At 39.4% G+C, this 26,948-nt stretch overlaps 1 protein-coding gene across 2 annotated transcripts in view; it reads right to left on the minus strand.

The window, feature by feature from the left end:
* Positions 1-26,948, minus strand: part of map1ab (microtubule-associated protein 1Ab) — a 75,168-nt gene that overhangs the window by 33,016 nt on the left and 15,204 nt on the right. The window contains exon 1 of one of the 2 annotated variants that reach the window (XM_021316392.2): positions 4,391-4,519. The exons of the other annotated variant lie outside the window; for it this stretch is intronic. The gene's annotated coding sequence lies outside the window, so the exon portion shown is untranslated. Of the gene's footprint in view, positions 1-4,390; positions 4,520-26,948 lie in introns of those variants that run through there. 2 annotated transcript variants of the gene reach the window in all.

Genomic DNA, 26,948 nt, shown 5'->3' on the forward strand with positions numbered 1-26,948 from the left:
AATGTTTCCCCAAAGATCTAATTTTTCTGTTTTATATTTGCGCATAGACGCAAGTCTCATCCAGCAATGTGAGAACAGGCCACAGCAACAGATAACTACAGTGACTCAGCAACATCTCCTGAGCTGCTAACAGGTGATTCGCTGGCAGCTGTGCCAGAAGAAGATTAAGCCAGAGTTTTAATAAAGAGTCAAGAAAACCTTAATATGAACTGCCATTCACAAAACACATAATTTAGTATATTATCTGAGGATTGCTCTGTCAGTGACACTCGCTCTGATTAGATTCATGTCAGAATGAAATTTTTGCATCATTAGTGAACATGTTGCCATAAACAGGATTTTTATTTTGAGGACTGAAGGCAGGAACAGTAGACATGTTTAGTGCTGAAGAACAGCACTGTGCTCAGGGAAAAGCAGCTTATAAGACATTCATTCAGTTATCACAATGCACCATATCGATGGGTTCAAAAAAGAAACAAGATGTTTGAAATGCCTTAAAATGTAGTCATGGTGGTTAAAAAACACATTAAAGAAATTATGCTCAGTCTTTAGCAACTTAAGACATATTAACAATGAACATTTAAAAAAGTACCCACACATTTTACCATGGTTTTCCCTTTTCATGGCAAACACAACACAAACAGCAGTTTAGGGGAAGTCAAATATAAGATAAAGACAAATAATAAAATAGTCTTTCTTTGAACAACAGATGATCAAATGCAGTTCAGACTCATTGAACAACTGTTAAATAGCCCTTAAGTTCAGCGAAGACAAGAAGTCACAAAGGGGATGCAAACTCTGAGGGCAATGCATATCCCACAAGAAAAAAGACTTTAGCTCTTTGGCTTTAAGGTGGCAATAACAATGTTATTTCTGGCCAGGACAGTTTACATTTCACCAGAACTTTGCTGCAGAACTATTGGGTTGTCCCCATAGGTTCCTTTCACCGCTATCTTCAGTGGCCATTGGGTAGATTCTGGACAGGTCACCAGTCCACTATAGGCACCCACTACACCCGTCACGCTCATCTTTGTTGTTCAAAAGAAAGGCGGTCGGTGTTAGCGGTTCTTTGGAAAGCCATGACGTGGAAAAAACAGGAGTGCTGTCCAGTACTGTTACTGAAGCAGTACTTTTTTGAAAGTAAAGTTAGCATATTAAAAGTGCACTGTGTCTGTTAAGGAGAGTTAGCTAACCAAGCTAACTGCCCGGCTAACTAGACAGCTAACATTAGCTTTCAGTGTTAAAGAGCAGAACTACTAAAGACATGACAATAATATCCCGTTCCAAATGCAGGTTTATCTAAATGTGCTTCTACTAAACTCCGCAGGTATTTACTTAATATTTTTGCTTCAGTTTTTCAGCACCGAGTATATCTGCTGAAATAATATTTTAAAATGACAATGACTTTAAATTTGTCACTGCAGGTGGCTAAACTAAAATGCAGTTTTTGATTTTTCTAAATTGTTTGAGCCAAACAACTTGTTTGTACTATACTGTTATGCGTATATGAAACAACTGATAGTCAATCAATAAGTGTCATAGAAAATATTATTATATCTGTAAAAACCAATATATTACTTGACCTGCAGCAACAATGTAATAATGGTTGCTTTCCTGTAAATTAGACCAAGTTATAGATTTTTGGTTTACGCTTTTGAGTTAATACATAATCTAGTCTCATGCTGACAGCAGCTGAATAGAGATTCCTGAAACAGACAATCCAAAATTTAGATGAGAAATATCACAGTGTTTATAATTCATACACGATCCCCTAATCCTTGACTAAATAAAATTGGACCCTCAAATTGGAAGACATCCTCCTAATACTTAGTTCAGAGCCTATTTTTGTCCAAAATGTAAAACAAAGACAAATTTTCTCCAAAGGAAAATACCACGAGCACCGCTCATTCATTCACAGTTTACATCAGAGATTAAAAATAATCCTGCGCACAAACAGACGCTTATTTAGATCCCCAGCAAACACACAGAGTCTGGGTCGAAACACCTTTGCTGAGTCACTGGAAACATTTGCTACCAGCAGACCCTGGAGCAGCATTATTACGCGACCATAGCTCGATCGTACAGGAGGAAGAACACTGACTAATATGGAAAAATAGCAGCTTTGCTCGACATCAATCGTCCTCTTGCAGACATCCCAAACTAACACACACACACACACACACACACACACAGATGAGGATGGTGCAACAGCAGCGGCATCCTCCTCAGCATGAATGAATCATCAGAAAAACAGTGATCTGTTTTAGAGTGCATACGATGGCTGCTTGCTTGTTTTGACCAAATTACATACCTCCCACCCTCACACTCCCACACACACCGTCTTCATGTTCTCTTGCTGCACTCAGGTCCGGATTTGCACAGTAATTCGTCCTGCCCCGGATAAAAACAACCACAGGGAGAGCGACTTCGTCATTATGTTGCCAGCATGCCGAACGGAAACCATGGCGATGGTAGAAAAAAAAAATACACTGACTGTGGAGGGGGAGTCAATGAGTTCGTCTGCATCACCTGTATGTGAGGTAGTTCCAGAGCCGCTACAAGATTGTAGGGGGGTCCTAGGCAGTATTAGATATGGGACGCCATTTCCAGTTAAGTTTATCGACCACCAGCCCCCCCCCCCCCCCCCCCAATACCATCAGTTTTAAAATGTCCAAGCTTGATTGTTTGCTTGTTGTTCATCAAACATCCCTAAAGTCATGTTATGCGTTTCAACCGAGACATTAACTGACCTAATCACAGTATGTGTTTCACAAATCATTAAAGAAATTAAAGACATTTCTTTACTGTCCCACAATGGGGAAATTTCGGGACATTAAAAAATATAAAATTATGGTTGTAATATTAACAAACTGGCAGCCGTAAGCCAGTTAGTGGTACAACAGATTAAAAAAAATCATGGATTGGGGTGCGCCGGTGGCGCAGGGGTAGCCGACCGCCCCATTTACAGAGGCCTTAGTCCTCGACGCGGCCGTCTCCTTCAACTCTGGCATGTCGACCTTTGCCACATGTCTTCCCCCTCTCTCCCTCAGCCCCCCTTCATTAAAGACTACTGGTGCAACAAAAATGCCAAAAAAGTAGTTTTTTTGTTTTTAAGTTTCACATTGTTTTACTTTTTTTTTTAAATGCCAGAGAAATTGGCAGATTAACTGAAGTTTTCTCTGTCGTCTGGACATAGAGAAATAATGCTTGCCCCCTCCCTCACCTGTTGCTGCTCGCTAACCACTGGGCCACCACTTCCCAGACTGTTATACTTGTGTTATTTAATACGGAGCAGAACAGCTAAAATGTACAATATTCTAAATTTATTGTGCTTTATTCTGTATCTTTATTTGTTCTATGTTTTTAACAGTCCATATACATTCCACAATCAAAATAACAGTAATAATCAATATAATCTATTGCATTGGTAGGTGCCTTTTCTGCTTTAAATAAAAGTAGTCAAACCAGTTTCCTACGCTGATTAAAAGGTTTAAATAAAAAAAAAAAACGTAGTGTTTTCACTCAAGGTAATCATACTAAAAATCAGACTATAAATAATTTTGCTAATGTTAATGCTACATAAATTTAAATTTTAATAGCTTTGTGTAAAAACCTAATCTAAAAGTGGGTCATTTTTAGGACATCTCTTTGAGAGGTCATTAACTCTTCCCCTGCTGGCCTGGTTGGAACAAACAAGTGGCTTGGTATGCTTGTGCCTTGGGCAGGCTTGGTGTATCAGATTTGTCCAGTGACAGCAGGATTGACTCGTTTCATGGAATCAAATGAAAAAGTCATAAAACTGTATGATTTTTGAATGAATGTCCCCCCAAAAAAAGCAGTTATGCTTATGCAAAAGCTTTGATCACTTGTCGTGGGTCTGCTCCGTTACAGGCCCGGTCTTTCTCGCATTTTTTACAGAGGAAAAATGGGTTGATTACGCTTTGCTTCTCTATCACCTGCATTAAGTGGATGAAGACGCGACCTGACTAAATCCCCATGGCTCAACCTTATTTGTCCGTCCTTATGTCAGGGTAGATTTAAGAGCGCTGATTGTTTAACGACTTTGTGCTGTCTCATGCCCCAATTTCCTCTATCCTCTGTGTGTGTGTGTGTGAGGGACAGAGCGAGAGGAAGAGAGAAAAACACTGCGCAGAAAAGTAAAGAATCTGTCTGCTGGATGCTGGGGAATGTTGCGCAACACAAACAAGCGAAACCCGACTGATGCGCAGTGCTGCGCGGACAGACGTCATGTCTGTGTGTCAAGCTGGGAGAAAAATCTGGGCATAAATATGCAGAAAACAAGGAAAGACCGGGGAAATCGTACAGCAGTCCCACCGCATCACCCCCCACGCGAGAAGCTTTCACAATAAAGGCGCAGCGGATTACGTACCGTTAGATATGATGAACCTCTTTCGGCGGAGAGTTGTGTGTGTGGAAACCGGAGAGAGACGCCGCCGTCTCGTGTGATTGTCTGTGAATGTGTGTGTGTGTGAGAGAGAGAGAGAGAAAGAGAGAGAGAGAGAGATGTGTGTACGTCAGGCTGGAGGCAGGAGGACAGAGGAGGAGATTTGGCACCTTTGGAGAAGAACGCAGCGTGGTGGCACAGCGCAGCGCGCCGGGATGCGGCAACATCCGTCTGCAGGCAGCCGGCGTGCGGACCAGCCAGGGAGGGGCGCACCGAGCACTCTCTCTCTCTCTCTCTCTCTCTCTCTCTCTCTCTCTCTCTCTCTCTCTCTCTCTCTCTCTCTCTCTCTCTCTCTCTCTCAATCTCACACACACACACAGACACTGCACCAGCAGTAACTCATTCACTGCCGGGGCGGTGAGGGTGGCTGCACCGCCCCTGTACACACACACACACACACACACACACACACACACACACACACACACACACACACACACACACACACACACACACACCGAGAGAGAGAGAGAGAGAGAGAGAGGGGGGGGGTTATGTCAGACGTCATTGTTGCGTGTTTATAACTTCATAAAAGCACCTGTCCTCACTTCCAAATTAACATCAGAATATTAGCTGCAACCATCAGAAACTGTTGCAGCGCCGCAAATTGCATGCAAATTGTGTGAACTTAAATCTGCAATCAAAAATGTGTCTAGAGTCACATGAATATGAATGCTCTTAGTCATTCACATGTATTAACTTGACTTCAGGTTAGCGTCCATAAAATCCACCAAACACACGTTAGAATATTTCGGCAAATGTTTATAGTGCAAATAAAAGTCAAATGTGATGCAGAAAAGCAAAATGCAGGAAAGTCCGACTGACACTGCTATGACTCAGCAGCATAGCTACTGTGCTAATCAAATTCCCTGACAATGATGACAAGAACAAGCACAGGACATAATAAAGGAGAGAGCATCAATAAACGAACTATCCATAGAAAGGTTGCAGCAAGCTCCTCCAATTTAAACTTTAACAAAGCAAGAAACCTTGTCACCATGTGTGACCAACAGTGCTTCATCTCAGTCGTGTAAGAACACATTTGAAAAACCATCCTCTCTCAGGCTTTCTGTCAGTGCGACCAAAGATGAAACAGATTGAGCTGTTTGGCCACAATGGCAAGAAGCTATGGAGGAGTTAGGAAATCAGCTGCTAAGCACGGTGGTGGTGACATCATGCTAAGGGTTGGTTTATGTGCCAATAGAGCACATCCCTCATTAACTAAATATTACTACATTTTATAATACCATTTTTATTACTATCAGACATTAAACCAACCTGAAATTTCCCTGTTTTAGGTTAGGTAGGCTTACACAAATGACTGCTGTTTGCTGAATGACAGAAAAAGGTGATAGACTTATTTTGGAGAAGTTCAGAAGTTTATAAGCACCAACTATAATATGGCTTCAAACACAAGCCAGTCTACCTATGGGATTTAAAAAAGTAACCTTAACTCATCAAACCAGTAGATGATGTCATGACTTGCTAAGCTTCTGATAGGTGGAGTTAAATGGAGGCACATTTGTGGATATATTTTGTGCCGCACCTCTAACACAACACTGTGTTGAAAAGTCAAAGCAAGATATAGGAGAATTGTGGTCTTCCACAAGTCCAAACAAATCTGTAACAAAAACAAATCTGTTTTAAAAAAAAACTTAATAGAAAACAGAGAAAACTGAGCGGCTTGAAAAATATGACCCAAACAGAAGATAAAGATATCAACACAGCACCTGGACAAGCTACACTAATTTTGTCTGCACTTCTGTAAACTTAACAAAACAAACAAAATGTATTTGAGCACTAAAAAAGGAATTTTTTACCTGCACCCAGGTAAAGGGAATGTGTCCCATTTATTTAAGGCAAATGTGGATCTTTTTAACACTGACTTTAAGCATAGTGTTTAAATGGCAGTTTTACAAAACATCAAGGAAATGAAGATCCCACAAAACTACTGTAGAAAAAAAATGTGTCCTTTATTATTCTAGCATTTAGCAAATTCTAACTGAAAAACTATAAAAGAGCAAAATATTATTCTGTATTGTCTGACAGCAAGAAAAAATAGTTAAATATTTGTATACAGTATATGTAAATATCTGATTTTAGCAGTAAATCTTTGCAAACACAGTGAATGAGATACAGCTTTTGAGGCAAAATATTTGTTGCTGACAAGGGAAATAGTTACTGCAGGACTGGAATGTCACTGGTTAGTGAGTGAAATGGGACCCGGTTACACTTAAATAGACCATGTAATATTGATTAAATGTAGTACATTACATTGATTATAATGCAGTATCAGACTGGGACAAGATATCAGCATATGCCTATTTCAAAATGGCTTGGAACTGTTCCAGGGACAAAAAGAGCATCCATAACATCTTGTAAACAGCAAGGGTTTACTAGGGAAATTAGACTTTTCCAAAAATTATCAATTGGCATTATGTGTTAGTTTTCCCAGTTTAGGCACAGGAAAGGAATGGTTCACATTAAGATTGTGGCTAAACTAATGACCACCTTTATGTGAAGGAGCTGCAGATGACAGATATGTAAGGACCTAAAAATCTTATTGTATTGTGAGCTTGGTTTGTTGTGTGAGGAAATGTGTGGTTTTAAGGTTTAATGTTTTTGGAGTAATTTGTGTTCCAATGTAAGTTCTCGTTAAATATGGATTATTGATAACAGCCACCCCCTGTGCAGCAGGAAGAAGAGGATGTCGGTAAGGTCCCCTCATGTTCTAAAACTAAACGCTGCGAGCAGATCGAGAAAATAACACGGTTCAATGTTAACCTGAAGCCTAAAACTGCAATGGAACTGAAAAAGTATTTGTTCTGATTTTGCCTTTTGTCACACCATTTTTTTTATTCATAAATTAATTAATTTCATTTATTAAAAAATAAATTCAACAAACCAAACCTATGTTTAAAGATTGCCTCTCTAATTAAACCACAATTTAACTATAATTCACCACATTTTTTTGGTTCAGATTCTCTAGCCACACCCATGTCTGATTACTCTCTGGGTCATGGAAACCTGTCTGATAGAATCTATCCGATGACAAGAAGAAAGCTTAAAAACATCCCAAAAAGCATTACATCTCATCCAAATCTAAGGAATGATGAAAAACAAAGTGACTGACATCTGCCATGTCTGTCTAGAAAGGGTTGCAAAGCTGTTTCTATGGTTTTGGGATTCCAGTGAAGCACCATGGTAATGCACAAACAGAATAGGTACAGCATCCTGACATAGGTGTTGTCCCTCTGCAGGTGGGTCAGGGCTGTGTGGAGAGCTGTTTTTACTGCATCCTCTGTTGACCTCATTGCTCTGTGTGCAAACTGGTCGTGGTCAGCAGGAAGAGCAGGTTAAATGTGTGGGAGGAAAGGAATTGCACTCTTCCAGATCCCAACATCATGTAGAAGACTCACACAGGAGAGCAAGGTGTTCTTTATAGCCCTGGAATAAGATATTCACCATTGCATGAAGTTTTATTTAAAGCAGGTCTGTCGTAAACTAAAGAGAGGAGGCACAGAAACAACAGTGCTCCAGTCTCATATACAGAAGCTTTAATCATTATGCTGTTCAGAAAATGTCCTCCCACAACACAGTTAATTACATATTTACGAGCCTAATTACTATCAAGTTGTGTGACAACCCAGAGCAGCCCACTAAACTTCTCCCAATCCTCCCAGGGCTGGTTTACATTCTACTCTTAGAGTGATTTATCTAGATTTTCTTTTTTTTTTTTTTTACTGCCAAAGAATTTAGATCATGATCATGCCACTTAGACAGAGCTTTGATGTATTTGCAGTAGTAAGTTGTGCCTGTGTATGATTACTACTCGGATGCTGTTTTTTTAGGCCTTTAGTGTATGCTATAGGGACCGAACGTGTGCTTGTGTGAGCATAAAAGCAGCATCGTGTGTGCACTGCACCACCTGCTGCTGTTTTATCCGGCGACGCGGGCGCCTCTCTGCGCACAAACACAAACACACCGTCTGCTTTTCTACTCCCTTTGCAACTTGAATGAACCCTGTCAGCTGATCAGGGTCCATTCAGGGCAAGTGGCTCCACCCACTAACCGTAAACTGCCAATCAGGAGGAGCTGCAATAGATGTCACTCACAAACAGCTAGCCCAGGGGTGTCAAACTCATTTTGGTTGAGGGGCCGCATACAGCTTAATCTGATCTCAAGAGGGCCACACGAGTTAACTTATTGCAAGATTAAATAGAACTAATAAATGTGGACTTGTTGATTTTTATATTAAGTTAATTTCACTTTTACACAATATATTATGAATAACCTCAGCGTTTTTAAGAGAAAAGTATGTGCAATTTCAACAAAACTTTTACTCAGTTAAACATTTACTTGTGCATTATGCATAAGAACTGATCACAGTGATTATACAATGTTGAAAAACATTTATTCACATTTTTTGGAGCTTAAAAACACTGTCCTGCATGACAAAATACATCAAACAGATAAAAATTAAGAAATGATTTGAATTTTTCCACACCTGAAGCTTAATCTGCTAATTAAAACACAGCGCCCCTCGTGGACAATATAGGAACTGCATATTTTCAATAAAACAAAGTACATGTTTTTTTTCAACAATTGTTTTATCATTCTCTTCCTTTTATCTTGTCCACTTGTGAAAGTCAAATCTGATGAGCTCTTTGTGGCATCTTATTGCCACATTGCCAGACAGGACACTGAAAAAAAATAAAATAAAATTTTTATAATGATAATGCATTTAGCTACAGGGCCGGACTAAATTGTTCGGTGGGCCGGATCCGGCCCGCGGGCCGTATGTTTGACACCCCTGAGCTAGCTGGTTATAGACAGGGGTTGTTCTCTGTCAATGACAATGAATGAATAGAACTAGACTGAACATATCCTACATTTTTTTAAAATCACACAGGTATTCTTGTTCAACTTTAATTTCAATAATCAAGAGGATGTGAGCTGCACTGTGCAGATTTATTTGATGTTTATCATTCATGACTGATGCTACACTGGCTATTTCAAAAGGTCTGCCATCCTGACCTGTCCTGCCAATAAAACATATGGTTTGGCCTGCCACAAGCCGATCTCAGTTTGGTTTTACGTCTGTTTAACTTTTTTATGTGCTACCCTTTTATTCTCACCACTTGAGGCGACATCTCTCCAGCCGGTTTCATTTGTTTCCCCCCATTTTCCTTTTCCACCCTCATGCCTCTCTTCCTCGTTTCGCTTTATCTCTCAGAGCGCAGTGATGACAAACTCTGGGATCGATATCAAAGCTTTGCATAATTTAACTGCCGCCTTCATTACCTAAGCCGCAGCAGACAGGAGCATCACTCACTTTCCCTTTTTTTTTCCTCGGCCTTCCACCTCTAAATGCAGTCGAGCCCATGTGTGGTATTCAAACACTGGAGGTAAATCAGATCATGAATGTCGAGAAGTTGCTTGTTAATGATCCACAGGGAAAGAGTAAGATGTGTCCCTCCTGTAGCTAGAGTAATATGTTGACTCAGCATAATTTCAAGGCAACAAAATACTTATTGGATTATTCAAGTTGTTGTCTGACCTCAACTGTTGCCCTTCGAGGAAGATAAATTAGTCAACATGTTCTGGACCATTCAAGGAGCCAACAAGGAACTCAGCTGTCACTTTCCACGATAAATTCATTTTTACATTACCATGTCCTGATTGGGTCTCAATCACGATAGAGGCGCCTCCTACAAAACGGGAGCCTTCAAACTTCCCTGGCATTTGCAGTTGCTCATATGGACAAGCTAAATGCAAAGTTCTCTGGTCTGAGGAAACAAACAGTGGCCTATTTGGCCACATGAGAAAAGCACTGCTTGGAAAAAATCTAGGTGAGGCTTTTAAACCTGAGAAGAACATATCATTTATTAAACACTAAGGTAGTATCATGCTAAGGGTCAGTTTTCACTGCTAGTGGTACCAGTGTATTGCACAAAGCCAATAGAATAATTTAGAAATATGAAAACCCTTCAAATTCTTCAACTTACTCTCAATTCAACAGCTAGATTGTTGAAAGCTGGAGACAATTGGATGACAGCAAAGATCCCGAGCACAGGTCAAAACGCCCCTACAAAGCAGGCTAACATGAACCTACCCCAATGACAATGACTTTGACCTTTTGTACATTTTCTGATTCATGATAAAAGTCTGGATCCAGTTTGAATAAACTGCAATTTCTTCCAAGATGAGAGGTCAGACGTATAGACAGTATACCAGAAGCTAGCTGATAAATGAATAAAAACGTGTAGTTAAGGTTCAACTTCCTAGGGCACATTTTACCAAATAGCTGTGTTTACTTGAGCCTGTTTGTATCATGATGTGTGTAGGAGGGAGCCCCAATCATGAATCCAGTGAACTTAAGAAAGAAAACCAAAAGATTGTGGGGAAAGATCTGATAAGTGAATAAAAACAAGGAGCTAAAATCATGGTAAGAATAACTGTTAGCTGCAAATCAGTTGGGTCTGATTAAATGGCCACAGCTGTGGGGAAGGCTGCAAGGTAGCAATAACTAAGAGAACAGGCTGGGAATGTGACTAAAAGAAGACAAAAGCAAATATAGGCCTAAGTAAGAATATTAGTAGCAAAACATGACTGGACCTTAAAGCATCACAGCTTCTAACACGTAGGACTTCACCCCAAACCAACGCAACACAACATGGCCCAAAACCGACTATCAAAATCCTTTAACTTGTGATTTATGTGAAAGATGTTTTACTCTGCACAAACTAGAAAAAAATCAACAATAAATTTAAACTTGTGTACCAAAATCTATTTAATCTATTTGATGTAAGATGATTCTTCAAGAACAGTTCACTTGTGTTTTTTTTTAAAAGCTCATGGAAAAACTCCTCCCTGAAACTATGAATGGAGTAAACCTGCCCTAGTAGTAGCATTTAAAGTGTAAAGTCATGCAGCCATGCAGTAAAGATTGTAACTGCACAGCGTGATAACCTGCCCATCCCATGGTTCCTTTGGACAATTTAACACCAGCCATTTGGTAAATTGAACAACTGTGTTCAATCAGATCATCTTCTTGCTGAAATACGGTAAACCTGGAAAGAAGTTTTACCCAGGATTGTTAGACAACCAGGGATATAGCCCCTTCAAGTTTAACCCAGTACAAGAGACTTAAGGAAACAGATTCAAAGCTACTGTGACAAGCAGTAACAACAGCACTACGTTTCCAACTGATCACAGACAGCGAAATGGGAACTACTTAATTAAAAGTTAACACGCTTAACAAAAAGCAAAGCACAAAATTCATTTCTTTTTACCTGAGATGCCTCTTTAAAATGTTTGCCTTCTCCAACAAGCCGTCCTGGACGGGGTTTAAACATAAGTGTCGAGAAAAGCATAAAGACATTTTTATAGGAGGCTAATAAAAACAAATATTGTTTGAGCCCATGGGAAGGGCTGAAGCACCTCAAAGAGATTACAGGGGAGCCGCGCATGATGACACTGCAGTTTAGGCACAGGTGGATTAGCAATGGTACGCACGCAACCCTTGCCTAGAGTTCATTTAGCACGCTACAGTGCTTTAGGAACACCTCCAGAGATGTTGCTCTTAAAAAAATGTAAATTAAAGTTGGAAAAAGGATGGATCGCAAATGGGTAAACCATAAAACATGTCCCCGTAAAGTCAGCATCACATGACCTGAATCATAAATGAATGTAAAGGTGTGTATGGCTGTATTCACCCTGTTGAAGAACATCAGTACTACAGCATCTTTTTGCAGCTATCTTCCACACAGGAATGACAATGAAACCATCAACTGGTACTAATCTCAAGGTATACCGCACTTTTAAATAGCTCCAGTTTCAAAACCATTCATATTTTCCATGATTCCACTCCCATGAGTTAAAATGCTAGAGAGTTTAAAACAGAGTTTGGAGCGGGCATGCCTCTTACTACGAAGATTGTGCTCTTTTTGAAAGCAAATTTGTGCTAAAAGTCTAAAAGCAGAGAGCAGGCTAGCTTACCAAGCTAGGATAATTAGCCAGTTAAAGTCAATGAGGAGCGTAATGCTAACATCTGATAATATTCTGCGTAACAAACATTTAAATGCTGTGGAATAAATTCTGCAGGAGTTTCTTTCATGTTCTGCTGTGGTCCACCACTGTCTATACCAAATCATCTTTTTAAATGACTTTTGTTTTTAGCCGACACTTTGTAACTGGCTACATGTGATTGAAGTAGCATTAATTCTTGACTCTTCTAAATACTATATCAACGGACCAATCAGCATACGGGGGGTACTTGCTGACTGGTTAAACCAGTGCCCAACTATAACCTTGCCTGCAAGCTGACTTGTCGCATTTTTTGTGTGTTCACAAACACGAGAATCATAATGTGCTGAACGTAAAGTGCTACACATTATCAATTTGAATTACTATGTTAAAAAAAGTAATTTAAAAGGAGCAATGAGCAACACTGTTAAAAGTTTATTTCCACATATTAATACTCTGATATCAAACTGAATTAAAACGTAAGAGTAGGGTCAATCACAAAAACTCGGAAATAGATAGATCCTCATTCATACCTGTAGGAGCTAAACTCCTGAAGTAAAATATCCAGAACACCTTTCTCTTTTTCCTAATAAAATTGATATTACCCTGCCTTTGGCTGGGTTTGATAGCTTCGATCCCTATGAAATATAACAATGAAGGTGAGCTGCAATACTTTTCTTTAAATGTCTTGAAACCAGACTAGCTAGATCATTCTTCTTGATAGATCCTCTTCTTTGTTCATTGTTCTTCTAAAGGACAGGATGTTTCTCTCATGTATATTTTATTGCATGGGCACTGTATCATATAAGTGTCATTTATAAGATGTCGTTTATATGATATAGTATTTGCTCCAAATACTTCAAGTGTTGCTTAGGTTTCCATCTTACCAGTTCGTTGACCCTCTTCATGCACCTTGGAAGTTGGTGAAGTTGTGCCAGAAACTTTTGGATCTCCAGAGTCAGATTATTAGACGCTAAATACTGCCACGTGCATTGTAAATAGCATATGTCATTTTTATTTTGTATTGACAAATGCTTCTTTAACTGGGCAAAGGGAAATCTGATGATTCCATTCACAAATTTCTACCCCCATTTCATACCCACACATTGCCATTTTGTACCTGTCAAGAACCACGTGGTTAACGGTTTTGTATCATTTTATTTATCTTGGTAGGTACGTAATTTGAAGAAATTGCATACATTACAAATTCAAGAAGCTCTTTAGATTTAACATAGACTTGTATTGTACTGTCTTTGAAAAGTTTATATTATGCCCTATTTCCATTGTTTGGTTCTGATCCCTGTTTGGGTTAGCTGACTCAAATGACTATGGAAGAATAGGATCCCAAATCAAAGTGAAATAACTCTGCTGGAGTTGCATATTCACATTTCTTTCCAGGGGACTGTAAGCAGATGATAGAACCTGCTCAGCTGTCTGAGCAGGTAAGCACAACACCCCCCATGCCACCACTGCCCCCAGATGAAATGACCTGCACCCAGGTAAAGAAAAAATGCAATTCATCCAAACCTCAGCGCATTCCTTTTCGGGACAAATCTTACTATGAGTGGATAAAGCTACAGTATTCATGAGGTCCATTCAGTTGGTATCTAGCATCAAAGTCAGCAATCGTGTGGAAGTGATTCTAAAGGAACAAGTCAGCTACAGATTCAACAACAAAACCCTCTCAAGACCCAAACATGAAATTTTAATGTTCCACTAAGCGAGGGAAAGCAGCAGCTCTCATAAGCTCCTTACCCCGCTCCATGTCGTGGGGCACAGGGGAGCGATTGCTAGAAAGCACAGGACAAGATGATGTGCAAGGAGGCAGAAGAAGCGTGTTCCTCTTTTTCGTCTCGCAGCAAGAGAAACCAAAAGCTTCTTAGGGACAGAGTGTTGGAACAGAATCAGTGTCAACACCAAGCTATGTGGTTGTGAGAAAGAGGTGTGGGACGGTGGATGTGTGCAAGATAAGCCAACATCTAATAAAAAAGTTCAAGAAGTGTGCAAACTCAGAGACAGAGGAAGGTCCACGATGAAGGACAGGCAATGATGAGGCAAACACAAGAGTCAGCAAAAGAAACCACACTTAGAACTAATCAAAGCCAACGTAAAAATAAAGATCTTAAACTGAACAGATTAAGAGAATACGAAACATCCCTAAAACAAGAAGAAAAAAAGGGATCTTGGAGTTAAAATCTAAAAGATAAAAAACAACAATAAAAGCTACAGGGCATGAATGGTAAATGGTAAAAAACTATTTTTTTCAACCAAAATAGCTTCTTTAATAGTCTTTTTTTGTAGTTAGTCAAACCACATCTTTAAATGAGATAGAGTAAATGTTGAAATAACCCGGTTAACAAAAAAAAACAAGAAAAAGTTGCAGTTGCTTGTCTTATTCTGGCCAAATCTGCATGTCCAAAGGAAACATTTTATTGCGTTTATTTTTTAAGACTGCATTAATTACATGGCTGCAGATTTCTTACTTGTTCAACAATATTATTACTTAAATGAGACATCATCTAAATTATTCCTTTGCTTCAATAAATCCTCTCAGTGAGCGGAGTAATGGTTATTAAAATATTAAGCACCAAAAAGCAAAGTTGATCAATTCTGTGTGAAAGAAATACTCCCACTTATGTGTGCTAAGATAAAAAATGCACACATACTATCGTAGGAAAATACTTTTGCTGTCTAATAGCGAATTAACTACTTTTTGTCTAATAAGGTGACTTCAGGTGCAGAGGGATGAACTCTGCAGTAATAGAGACCCAGGATAATATCCTGTCGCTGGACAAAAGCACTTTAACATTCCCAGTAATAATATCTGCGCTGGCTGGGCTCAGTCACTTTGCTCCAAGCAACCTAGATGAGCTGTTCAGTGATGAAGATCTCTCCTTCCCTGCTTCCAATATGGAAGATAGAGACACTAATTGTCACAGGAACTAATATTTTAGAGGTTGAAGGTGAATTCACAATGTGAATAAAAAAAGAACAGTGGTGCATTTAAAGTTAAATAGATAAATATTAGGCAACCCTTTACAACTGGGAGTTCACAAATTTGAAATTTGTCCTTCAGTTGGAAAGATTGCTCTGACTTTTCTGTGTGTGTGGTTTCTGTAAGTTCATTACAGCCATTATCTATACCTACTTATTTGTGCAGCGTCGATGGGGGCTGGTACCCATCTCCAGCAGTCATTGGGCAAGAGGCGGGTACAACCTGGTTAGGTCATCAGTCCATCACAGGACACACACACACACACACACACACACACACACACACACACACACACACACACACACACACACACACCTAAGGGCAATTTAGATAGACCAATTAATCTACCAGTCATGTTTTTGGACTGCGGGAGGAAGCCGGAGTACCCAGAGAGATCCCAGGGACGCACAGGGAGAGAACTCCGTACGAAAGACCTCAGGTTGAACCCAGAGTTCGAACCCAGGACATTCTTGCTGCACGTGCAACAGTGCTATCAACTGTGTGCCTGTGTGCAACCCAAGTTGATTAGTATTTCACTATTTATTATTGCATTAGTGGTGTTGTGCTGCTGGTAGGAGCAGTTTTCAAAATGGTAAAATGGCTCTTTGTCCAGAGAGGAACATGAATGCAAAATAGAAAAAAAAAAACTTTCATATCTTCCTCAAAAGGAGTTTTCTAGTTTTTGACTGCATGTTTAATTATGTAAGATGGAGTGTGAAACCTTTATTCCCTAGGTACTGAAGGAGTAGCTTTGTTCATACAAACTATACCATGATCTGCTGGTAAAAGCAATAGAAGAAATTCAAGAGGAGACCAAAAGTGTTATGTTCAACACAACTCAATATATCACATATATATTACATCTAGCAAAAGCACAAAGATTAATCAAAGCCCAAATAAAATGTGAACATAAGGAAACATTAGTATTCCCAGCTTAATGAATCTTTGTTTGTGCAGACTGAGCATCTGCATATTACATTATTGGATTGAGAAACATTACCAGTGTGTCATTAATGTGACAATTTAGCAGTTGTAAACCATTTATATCAAACTACTTTTATTATAAATTCTGTAAACTAGAGCGACTACGCTGTAGCCCTTGTGCTGCAGAATTTTTAAACATGTCCAAAACGCCTAAGCTGGCTAAGTAAAGGTTACAGCAAGGAAAGCACACTTTAAGAGGTGATTTGGTAGCGTATAAAGTTAAAAACTGCTAACATGTATTTGGCATAATTCATGCCGAAGTGTTCATATAATCCAACAATTATAAATCACTTTTTAATTTGGAGACTAATCTAAATGAGCGACGGACCATTTGGTGAACCTTTTTAATATTAAGACCAAATTCAAAGCTTACACTTAGAAGAGCTTGAATGAGCAGAAAGACAAAAAGTGTTTGATAAGTCGGTAAGATATTTGATAAAATTATGAAATTAAATACCACAAGAGCTTGGCTGAAGATATGGTTCTAATCTTGGTGATGTGCTTCCCTTTCAAACACACTCTTTAAAAACAAAAGGTAGCTAAACATATCATCTTCAGTATAGGTCACACCCAGCTTTTGCATTAAAATAATCTTTTGGAATTCCATCTTCAGCACCTTTTCTGTTACATATTTATGATAATCTACATTTAATATGATGTAAAACTATTGTCTCTTGTATGGGCATATTTCCAATCTTTGCAGAGAGTTTTACACCATTTTTGATTTAAAGCCATGCATTCGGTGCTGAAGTAGCAGCTGCATGAATACTTGATATTGTTGCTCTGGCAGCATTGTGAAGGAGATAAATCATTCCACACTGCAGCTGACAAAGCACGTGTTGAAAAAGAACAGGGTATATCCGAATAACCTACTGACAATAGATTTTATATAGTTGATTTGGAGTGACTAGTCTTAAAAGTAAGTGATTGGATTTCTACACAAAGTTTTGGAAGAGTCCAAAAAAAGATGAACACTGATCTTTTTTGGAGAGTTATCAAGATCTAACAGCCATGTTATTGATTGTAAAAACAACAAATGGATGGATGGATGGATGGATGGATGGATGGATGGATGGATGGATGGATTCAGATCTTTAAATTGTTTTAGGCCTGTGCTATAACTAACGCCTACAATTAAGTGAAAGACGATACAGTTGATCAGTGTTATTATATGACAATACATCTGCTGAAACTTTACAACTGCAGAAAGCCTTTATATGATATTGAGCTCTGGAGCTCAGAATCTGTGATTTGGTCATGGGTAAAGAATTAGGACAACCTATTGAAGTCTGTCTGTTTCCCATATAACATATTTGGACATATGGATATTTAATTCAATTCAATTCAATGTTATTTATTCAGCGCCAATTTACGACACGTCATTTCAAGGCACTTTACAACGTTGAATTCAATCAAATCAGACAGACAGGTCAAAAAATTTCCTCTCTAAGGAAACCCAGCAGACTGCATCAAGTCTCTCCAAGCAGCATTCATTCCTCCTAAAAGAGAGTAGAGCCACAGTGGACAGTCGTCTGCATTGTCCATGGCTTTGCAGCAATCCCTCATACTGAGCAAGCATGAAGCGACAGTGGAGAGGAAAACTCCCCTCTAACGGGAAGGAAAAACCTCCAGCAGAACCAGGCTCTGTATGAACGGTCACCTGCCTCGACCGACTGGGGGTTACAGAAGACAGAGCAGAGACACAACAAGACAGACAGACAAGCACAGAAGCACACATTGATCTAGTAATCTGTTCTACATTAGATGGTAATAGCGGGTGATCTGTCTTCCCTGGATGATGTCACAGTTAACAGAACGCCAGACCAGGTGTACCTACTATGAAGAATAAAGAGAGAGAACAGAAAGTTAAAAGCTGAAATAACAACAAACAATGTCAATTGGAGAACAGTAGGAGAACTCAGCAGAGTGATAGAAAAAGATGTTAATGTCCTCCAGCAGCCTAAGCCTATAGCAGCATAACTACAGAGGTAGCTCAGGGTAACATGAGCCACTCTAACTATAAGCTTTGTCAAAAAGGAAAGTTTTAAGATTAGTCTTAAAAGTAGACAGGGTGTCTGCCTCACGGACCAAAACTGGGAGTTGGTTCCACAGGAGAGGAGCCTGATAGCTAAAGGATCTGCCTCCCATTCTACTTTTAGAGACTCTAGGAACCACCAGCAGACCTGCAGTCTGAGAGCGAAGTGCTCTGTTAAGAACATACGGGGTAATCAGAGCTCTGATATATGATGGAGCTTGATTATTAAGGGCTTTATACGTTAGCAGAAGGATTTTAAATTCTATTCTTGATTTAACAGGAAGCCAATGAAGGGAAGTTGAAATAGGAGAAATATAATCCCAGAGAATGTGTTTTAATTGTGCTTATGTGTTAGAAACAGGGGAAAGGACACAGCAAAGAGATCTAAGATAAAATTTAGAGAGTCTGGAACACCAAACCCCAATCCCTGCCACACAACACAGCAACAGAACACAGGAATGACGCAACACGCCATACCGCAATCTCAGGAGCTCAACAGCGTCTCGACAGCCTTGAAATCAATATAAAAACATGAAAGGTTTATTTTTATTGACTATAACTTTTAGGTAAAAGATAATAAAAGCAGAACAGAATCTTTCTGAGGCTTAAAGCACAAAGACTGGAAGAAAACTAAGAAGGTCGTAGGCAGGGTCAAAGCCCAGGTCTTGATCTCATTGAGATACTCTAGGGTGACTTCAAACATGCTGTATGTGCAACAAACTTCTTAAACATCTCACAGCTGAAACTGAGGAGTGGTGCAAACGATGTCAGACACTGGTAGATGAAGTTAATCCTATCAACTAGATAGCTAGTTAGCTAGGTAACACTAACTAGCTATGGTGTCCTAACCTGTTCCTCAGTAAGGACACACATTACATTTTATATCTTTATCAGTTACAGTTAGATACCACTGTACCAGATGAATGAATGAATGAAAACTTTATTGTCATTGTCACAAGAACAACGAAATTTAAAAAAGTGCCACCGATCCGTGCATATGTTTAAAAAAAAAAATCTCTGTCCCACAATTTACACACAATATAAGAAATAAATCACAAATAACTGATAAAAAACAACTAATAAATAAAAAATAGCACATTCTTACACACATCATCCATGATAATTAATGGTTATTTTTGGTTGCATTTAGTTTTGTTATTGCTGTCAGGTAAAAACTGTCTCTAAAGCGATTGGTTCTTGTTCTGATTTCTCTGTATCGTCTGCCTGAAGGCAACAGTGTAAACAGAGAATGTCCAGGATGATGTATAGGAGAGCAATGCTGGAGCGTTGTTTACTTAAAGCCACATATCTCCATATGCAATTAAGATGAAAAATGGATACAAAATAACACGAAGAGGGTATCAGAAACCCGTTCTCGTGCACGTACTGTAAGATGAAACTTTAATAGCCTATATAGCCTGTTTCTGTTAAACATGGCAACACGTCCATCCGCTGTTATCTTATCTGGCGGCGACCCCATCCTTTATAGTATGAGACAGACCTGTTAGATTTAGATATAATGTGGCTCTGAAGAGATGGATACATTATTTTTAAATTACATAAAGGGCATATATTGATACAAATGTTCTGATTTCAATGATAACTCTAGCTTATCTTCAGTTATACAACATGGCAAAGTTTCTCACACATCGCACTCACCCTGCCCGTCCTCCACCTCTTTAACCTCCCATCTTTCACACCTTTAAGACCCCCTGTGAGTCATCCCACTGCAGCAGCTATGGTGGGGGTCTCTACGGCAACAGCCATGAACATTACATAGGAGCAAATTGGGTCCACCAGTGGTTGTGAATCTTTAATCATCCTGTGCTACCCCCCAGGGTCTCTCTCATCTCTAGCGCATCCACGTCAGCGGGCGCCATGGAGACAACACCCTTTTATGTTTGTGTTCATAAACATAAAGTGGCTGAAGGTAACTGATTCACCATCTTTGACATTATACATTATTTGTTTAATTGGGGAAAAAAAGCACTTAAATAATCCCTATAAACTTGAAAACTAGAACACTTTTTTTTTTTAGAATTCTTTAATTTAAACACAAAAGGTTTTACGAGCAATTTTCTCCTGAAATAACATACCAATATAAATCAAGTACCGCTCCATAGTTATAAAGTATAAATGCAAACTTTTGTTACTTGCGTAACTGTAACACATAAAATAATATTTTTTCCAGTGGAACCACTATTACAACTGTTACTGTGCCTGATTTATTGGTAATTGAACAAAGAAAAAAAAAAGAAAAAATGTTCAGCCTTGCCCAAATTCTTTTCTAAATAAACATTACAAAACACTATGAAAACCCATCAGATTTTATAGAGCTATATCTTGACTACAACTGCAGTAGATTTTAGGTGAATCAGCTAAAGCATATGGTTTAGTGGCCATTGTGCCAGGGGGAGGTCTGATTTTGGCACAATTTAGCCAAATGGCACCAAAGCTGTGCCAAATGTGTTTCTAACCTCAGAATAAGGACTCCCTATACATGTGAAAGTCTTCGGTCAACACATTTACCCCTTCTTTCATCAAAATGTACCATTGTGCACAGTATTAGATCAATATTGCACAAAGCAACGAGTAAAGTCAAATCATAAGCCTGATTGTGCACGAAAAATAATGTCAGCGAATATGCCGTTACAAAGACGAGCTTTACAAAACGGGAAAGGGGAGTTTCTCTAGTTTCATGTGATACCAGACATCATATCTCCATGCTGGTAGATGTGTGTTTTATGTAGTGTTTATTTATGAATGTCCACCATGTTTAGAGGACCTTTAAATCACATCAGGTATGTTAAAAAGTATGTGAGCAAAATAAAATCGGGGGATTGTTTTGGGAAAAGAAAAAAAAAAGTCACATTTCCCATTGTTTAGAGGCGGAGTTTAATCACCTGCCTCATCTGGGCCCACATGTGGGCCCGCCAGGCTTATTGATAGAGGCAGAAATTAATCAGTGTAATTGAACATTTTATAGCAATGAATGCGCTTTTTTTTTTTTGTTTTTTTACAATTTTTCAGGTACATGGCCAAAACCTAAAGTGCCTTGAAAAAGAACTTCTATGTTTTTGCAATTAGCAGACACCCCCCAAAGACCTGTAGGTGTAACTGTGAGGGGAAAGAGCTGATTTTACAAAGTATTGATTTAGGGAGGCTGATTATAAATGCATGCAGCAGTGTTTGAACTTTAATTTGTACAGAAAAGTAAAGAAGGGGGGGAATAAAATTTTACTTCCGTTTCATAATTATGCATTACACGTATGGGTTCAGCATGAAACACCAACACAACACACTGAAGTTTGTCGTTGCAACATGATAAAATGTAAAGAAAAGTGTAATGGGTGTGAATACTTTAAAAAGGGACTGTAACTGTTAAACACTTGACTTCAGGAACGTACAGAGGTTTAACAAAACCACCATGCTGCGGATCGTTTTGGAGACTGCATCGCGCCTATAGCCTTTTATGAGCTGCCTGCCTGACTCAGCCATCTTACTGAGATCAACCTGAGTGCGTTCCCACATCCCACATTCCCACATAGTCTATTCCTCTTCCCTCCCTCTCCGCCCGCCCACCCCCCTCCCAGAGAGACGCATAAAGATAGCAGGAGAGCCTCAGAAGAAGGGCTTGATGTTATTTTGCTTCAAAGGATCCCTGACATTTGGGACATTTAGATCTCCCTTTTTCCCCCATAAACCAATAGGAGTCGACTCAGAAAAATTGCTGCCCTCAAATGCTAACATAAGAGCATGTGGAAATATTAACGGTAGTTTTAAGGGACAGATTTTCCATCACTGAGGAGTTTTTAGTCATTTTCCCTGTGCTCTGAAACAAACTGACATGCACGTGCCCCATAAGGGGCTTTCAAAATGTTAACAGCTCGTGAACAATACTGTTTTTATTTTGCGCATATGAAATAATGCTTTGAAGGTAATGCAAAGACCAACCCAGCATTTAAATCAAGAGCAAAAGTCCTAAACATCTGCAAATCTTTCTCTTTCATTCACCTTTTCAGTCTTTATGCTGCCTATCCCCCAACACATGAAAATAGCGCAGTTCTGTTACAAAACAGTTTTTCAGCAAAATACACACACACACACACACACACCTGTGAGATCAGCGTGCGAGGGTTAATCAGAGTAAAGCGCTGACAATAATCCCAGGCCTGCCTCACCTGCTCCTCGCCTGCTTATCTGTGTGGGCTGCCTGAGCGTGCTTTTCAGCTTAAAGAGGTGGGCTGGTAAGAAAATAAAGGGCTCTTTGGACAAAACCATGAAGTCATCGTTGCCATACACAGTTTCAACACTAGGGGGGCAGACCAGTCTACCATATTTGTAATAGTGGGATGTTAATGAAACAGTAACTGAACCATTGCCAAACATAGTAGCCAATGCCTTTATATGGCTTTCTAAAACTAAAGCTGAAAGCTGCATGATGTAATTTACACAGTCTTACACTGTTTCTCATTATATATATATATATATATATATATATATATATATATATATATATATATATATATATATATATATATACATATGCATTTGCAGACAAGCCTTGTGCTCTTTGAGGCTTTGGCTGTCAATTATAGAGGAAAATAATGATAATATTTCTTTCTGTGAGGCTGTTTCACTGATCAGCAGTGTCACCCCCACTGACTGACTGTGCTCATTAAAAGAGATGTGATCATAAACTCCAAGAGGAATTTCAAACCTTTAGATCGATAAACACTCCGAGTGCACTTCTCTGGCTATATTTGTTTCTGATGTTTTGCAGTAACTGCATATGCAAGATACATGCATGCATCTAAATAATTTGAAAAGAGAATATGCTGGTCTTGTTTTGGTCTTGTAATGAGATATGAAATCAGAGCATAATCTCATATTTTGATGTCATTCAGCACCAAAGTGCCAGCCAAACTGCTGAAATATGACTTTGTGCCTCGTCAGGAACAACCCCATTAATATCACCCTATCACTACCGTCATTATTGATGATTATTACCATCAAACGATAATGACCACATTATCATTTTGATAAACTCCAGTCTAAAGCTAAAGGCTAGTCTTCATGGGTCCAAGATCAAGTTGGATTTCTGCTAACATACAAAATCTCTAATATCAAAAATGTCAGTGGTTTATGTGAACGTTATATCAAAAACAGCAACCCATGTCTGGTTTCTAGTGTCCAGTCCTCAAAGACAGGTGTCCTGTGTGTTTTAGGTCTTCGGCAGGTGACCCCAACCGGCTGACGTTCAGCTGGAAAGATCCGGTCAGTGAACGCACCATACCGTAACACTACCAGGTTCTATTAACAACAACTCTTTTGGGTGAAAGTTGGTTACTGTCAGAAGACTCAGAGTTTGCAGTTTTGGTCACTACTGTGTACCATTACATTTTTTGGCTACAAAAACAAGATGTCCCCTAGAGATGTAGGTGTTTTATCCTGGTGAGCTTTCCAACTCGGTCTGCTGTGGAGTATGCTGAAAAAGGAATGTTTAACAAAGACCATGTTGGGTTGCCGACCGTTGTCATTGATCTTTCACGTAAAATTGATCAATATGTTAAGAGCAAGGAAGAATCTACAAGGATTCTCATGGTGTGCTGGTGGGTTATATTATAACCACATTGTAAGAAAAGTTTTATATTCAAGCAAAGGAAACAGGAATAAGAGACAAACAATAAAGTTGGCACATTTTTTTGAAAGCTGCATTTCATCTCAAACGGCTTTTTTGAAAGCCATTCACATTCACCTCATGAGGGCAAAAGCAAAAAGACTTTTTTGTGGTTGACTGCGGCAGAAATGTTAAGCTGGCCAAGCGAGAGCTCTAGCAACCTGCCATCCCCGCAGTGGGTGGAGAAAGTCAGACGGTCCTTCTCAGTTTCCTGAAAGATCCCTGGGGTTATGGGACAACAAGCTCAGGCAGATCCTCAACCAAAATTAACGTCTTTGATGATCTATGAAGAAAAATTAAAAAAGGGTTTTTAAAGGTCATTTCCCCCTCACAACAAAAACCTATTTTTTCTCGGATGAGAATGTTCTTTTTTTACAGACTGGACATTAAACTCCCGCTGGACTCCAGACATTGGAAGAGGCTCCATCATGCGCTGGGAGCTTTTTTTCCTTCAATGCAGGGCCATAAAACCGGTTATATGCTGTTTCCCCCATGTAACCAGCTGAGTATGTGGGGAAGTTGCAATGGGCATCGCTCTTGGCTGAGGGTCCTCACCACGTCTTTCAGCAGAACAACGGTAGTGTCCACATTGCAGAGGAAAATAAATCCTTTTTTCTGACTCACTCTGGATGTTCTCATGATTTCCCCTGAATGCATGGCAAGGATGGTTTATAGAAAGACTTCATTTACAAACGGTGGTTGGCCTTCATGAAGCCACCCACACCACATGGAGCAAGGCTCTCTCCATCCTACTGGAAAAGCACATTGCCAGCTCCAAAGGTCCGATCTGAACTGGGAAAGAAGGGTTTACAGTTTGCTGCATGGAGCCTACTATAAAATGACTTTAAGAGACTATTAAATGACAGAGATGCTCTCACGTTAACATGTAGTTGTTTTAACTGATTATTTTTAATTATATTGTAAAATCTGTTGCTTCTGACGTTTGAAATTTTCACTGGTTTGAAATTTTCACTGGTTTGAAATTGTTTATTTTGTATGTGTGGATGAATGTTTGACATGTAACCCTGCTGCCTGTTTTGGCCAGGACGCTCTTTTAAAAGAGATCTTTTAATCTCCTTAAGACTTTTCCTGGTTAAATAAAGGTTAAAATAAATTAAAAGAATGTGCAAACACATTCCTCAAGTGATCAACAACAGCAGGCCTGCGAGAATGGCCGGGGAAGAGGGGATCCTTTGCTGTGGGTTCTCACAACAGAATCCATGTATGGACAGGTTCTCATTCAGGGTTTTTGGGGAGGCTATGATCTTAGACTTTTAATGATGAACAGCTTGATAAAGTTTCAAAGCCATTGTGAGAAAAAACACACTTTCTGTCTTGTCTGTTGCTCCTTTTTCTTTGATACAGCAGAATGAAACGTGAATACTTGTAACTGTTTCTTCTGGTCTTGAGATTTTGATTGTGGCCTACTGTACAGTAGAAGTAAAAAATGTAGAGCAAATTCATGTAGAGAAACTCTCTGGTCAAACAGTAAAGCAACCGAAACAGCTTTCTCCTAAACCAATTTAATATTTGTGACTCTTCTTTACTCCTGCATCAGCAGTTCCTTTGAAGATACTGTATGTTCAACCTTCCTGTTTTGCAGAAATAACTGAGATAGACTGTGACACACAACGATCTTCACGATAAATTACCATAGACCTCTCCTGGATAACCCCTCAGTAAAAACATGGTAGCAGATTAAAAACTTTATGAAAACTATTGACATGAATTGCCAAGACACTTTTTGATAGTGAAGTTGTGTCAGGGTATAGGCTTTTGTACTGGCTCTGCTCTAACTAGCTGTTAGCTTTAGCCTGTGGGCCACATGAGAACCTGCAGGTAAGCTATTAACAGCTCATGATGACTTAACATGACCCTTCTTCAAAAGATCTGAACAATCCCATTAACCATAAAAATAGCATAGCTTCCTTTGACAACTGCACATCCAGAGCTCTATCCCCAGATTTTACATTTTACGTAGAATCAACAAAGCTCTTGTTTCATAACTTTACTTTACAGGCCTGTATATTTAGAGACTGCACGAAGGACTGTTTCTAATTTCTCAGTTAAAAACCCTCCTCATGCTACAGATGGCAAATAACCTCAGCGAAACAGAACATTTCTCTTAACACAATCATCCACATTTCCTGGAAACCGCCTTTGAAGAGAAAACACAAACACGCCGCACATACATACCTTTAACATCAGTAATCGAGGACAAGCTGTCAGAGATAGCAAATCAATGGGTGCAGCAGAGATGAAAGCTAATAGAGGAACAGTGCAGTGTAGTGGGTGATGAGAGCAGAGCGAGTGATAATAGATGGCTGGAGGTTTTGTTTGACTTATTTCTTTAATTTGAGAATAAAACGGGGCTCTAAAACCTGCACAGAGCACTAAACAGCTGCCTCACGTTTATATAGAGGTTCACCAGAAGTCACTTGGAGTCTCTGAGAGCGTACAGCCTAATAAATACCTTCTATTCACCCCTACCTTCCCTGATAAAATCAGTGAACCCGTTAGTTTCTCCATCAACTTCTCACCATTGTTCCAAGCTCAGCCAAGCCGACCGCCGGGTCCTCTGCTGCAGGTTTGCCACAATGGAAATTTCGCCGTCACCCCAACAGCAACATGATTCCCTTATCTATTTCTGCACTGCAGCCAATGGATTTTCCTCCAGTGAAGAGCTATTGATCTGGGTTGTGAGCTGAGCTGGAAGTAGGCAGTGGGGGTGGCAGGGTTATGGGGGAGATGGGAGATCAAA

The sequence above is a fragment of the Fundulus heteroclitus genome, chromosome 2 (assembly GCF_011125445.2).
Source record: "Fundulus heteroclitus isolate FHET01 chromosome 2, MU-UCD_Fhet_4.1, whole genome shotgun sequence".
NCBI lineage: Eukaryota > Metazoa > Chordata > Actinopteri > Cyprinodontiformes > Fundulidae > Fundulus > Fundulus heteroclitus.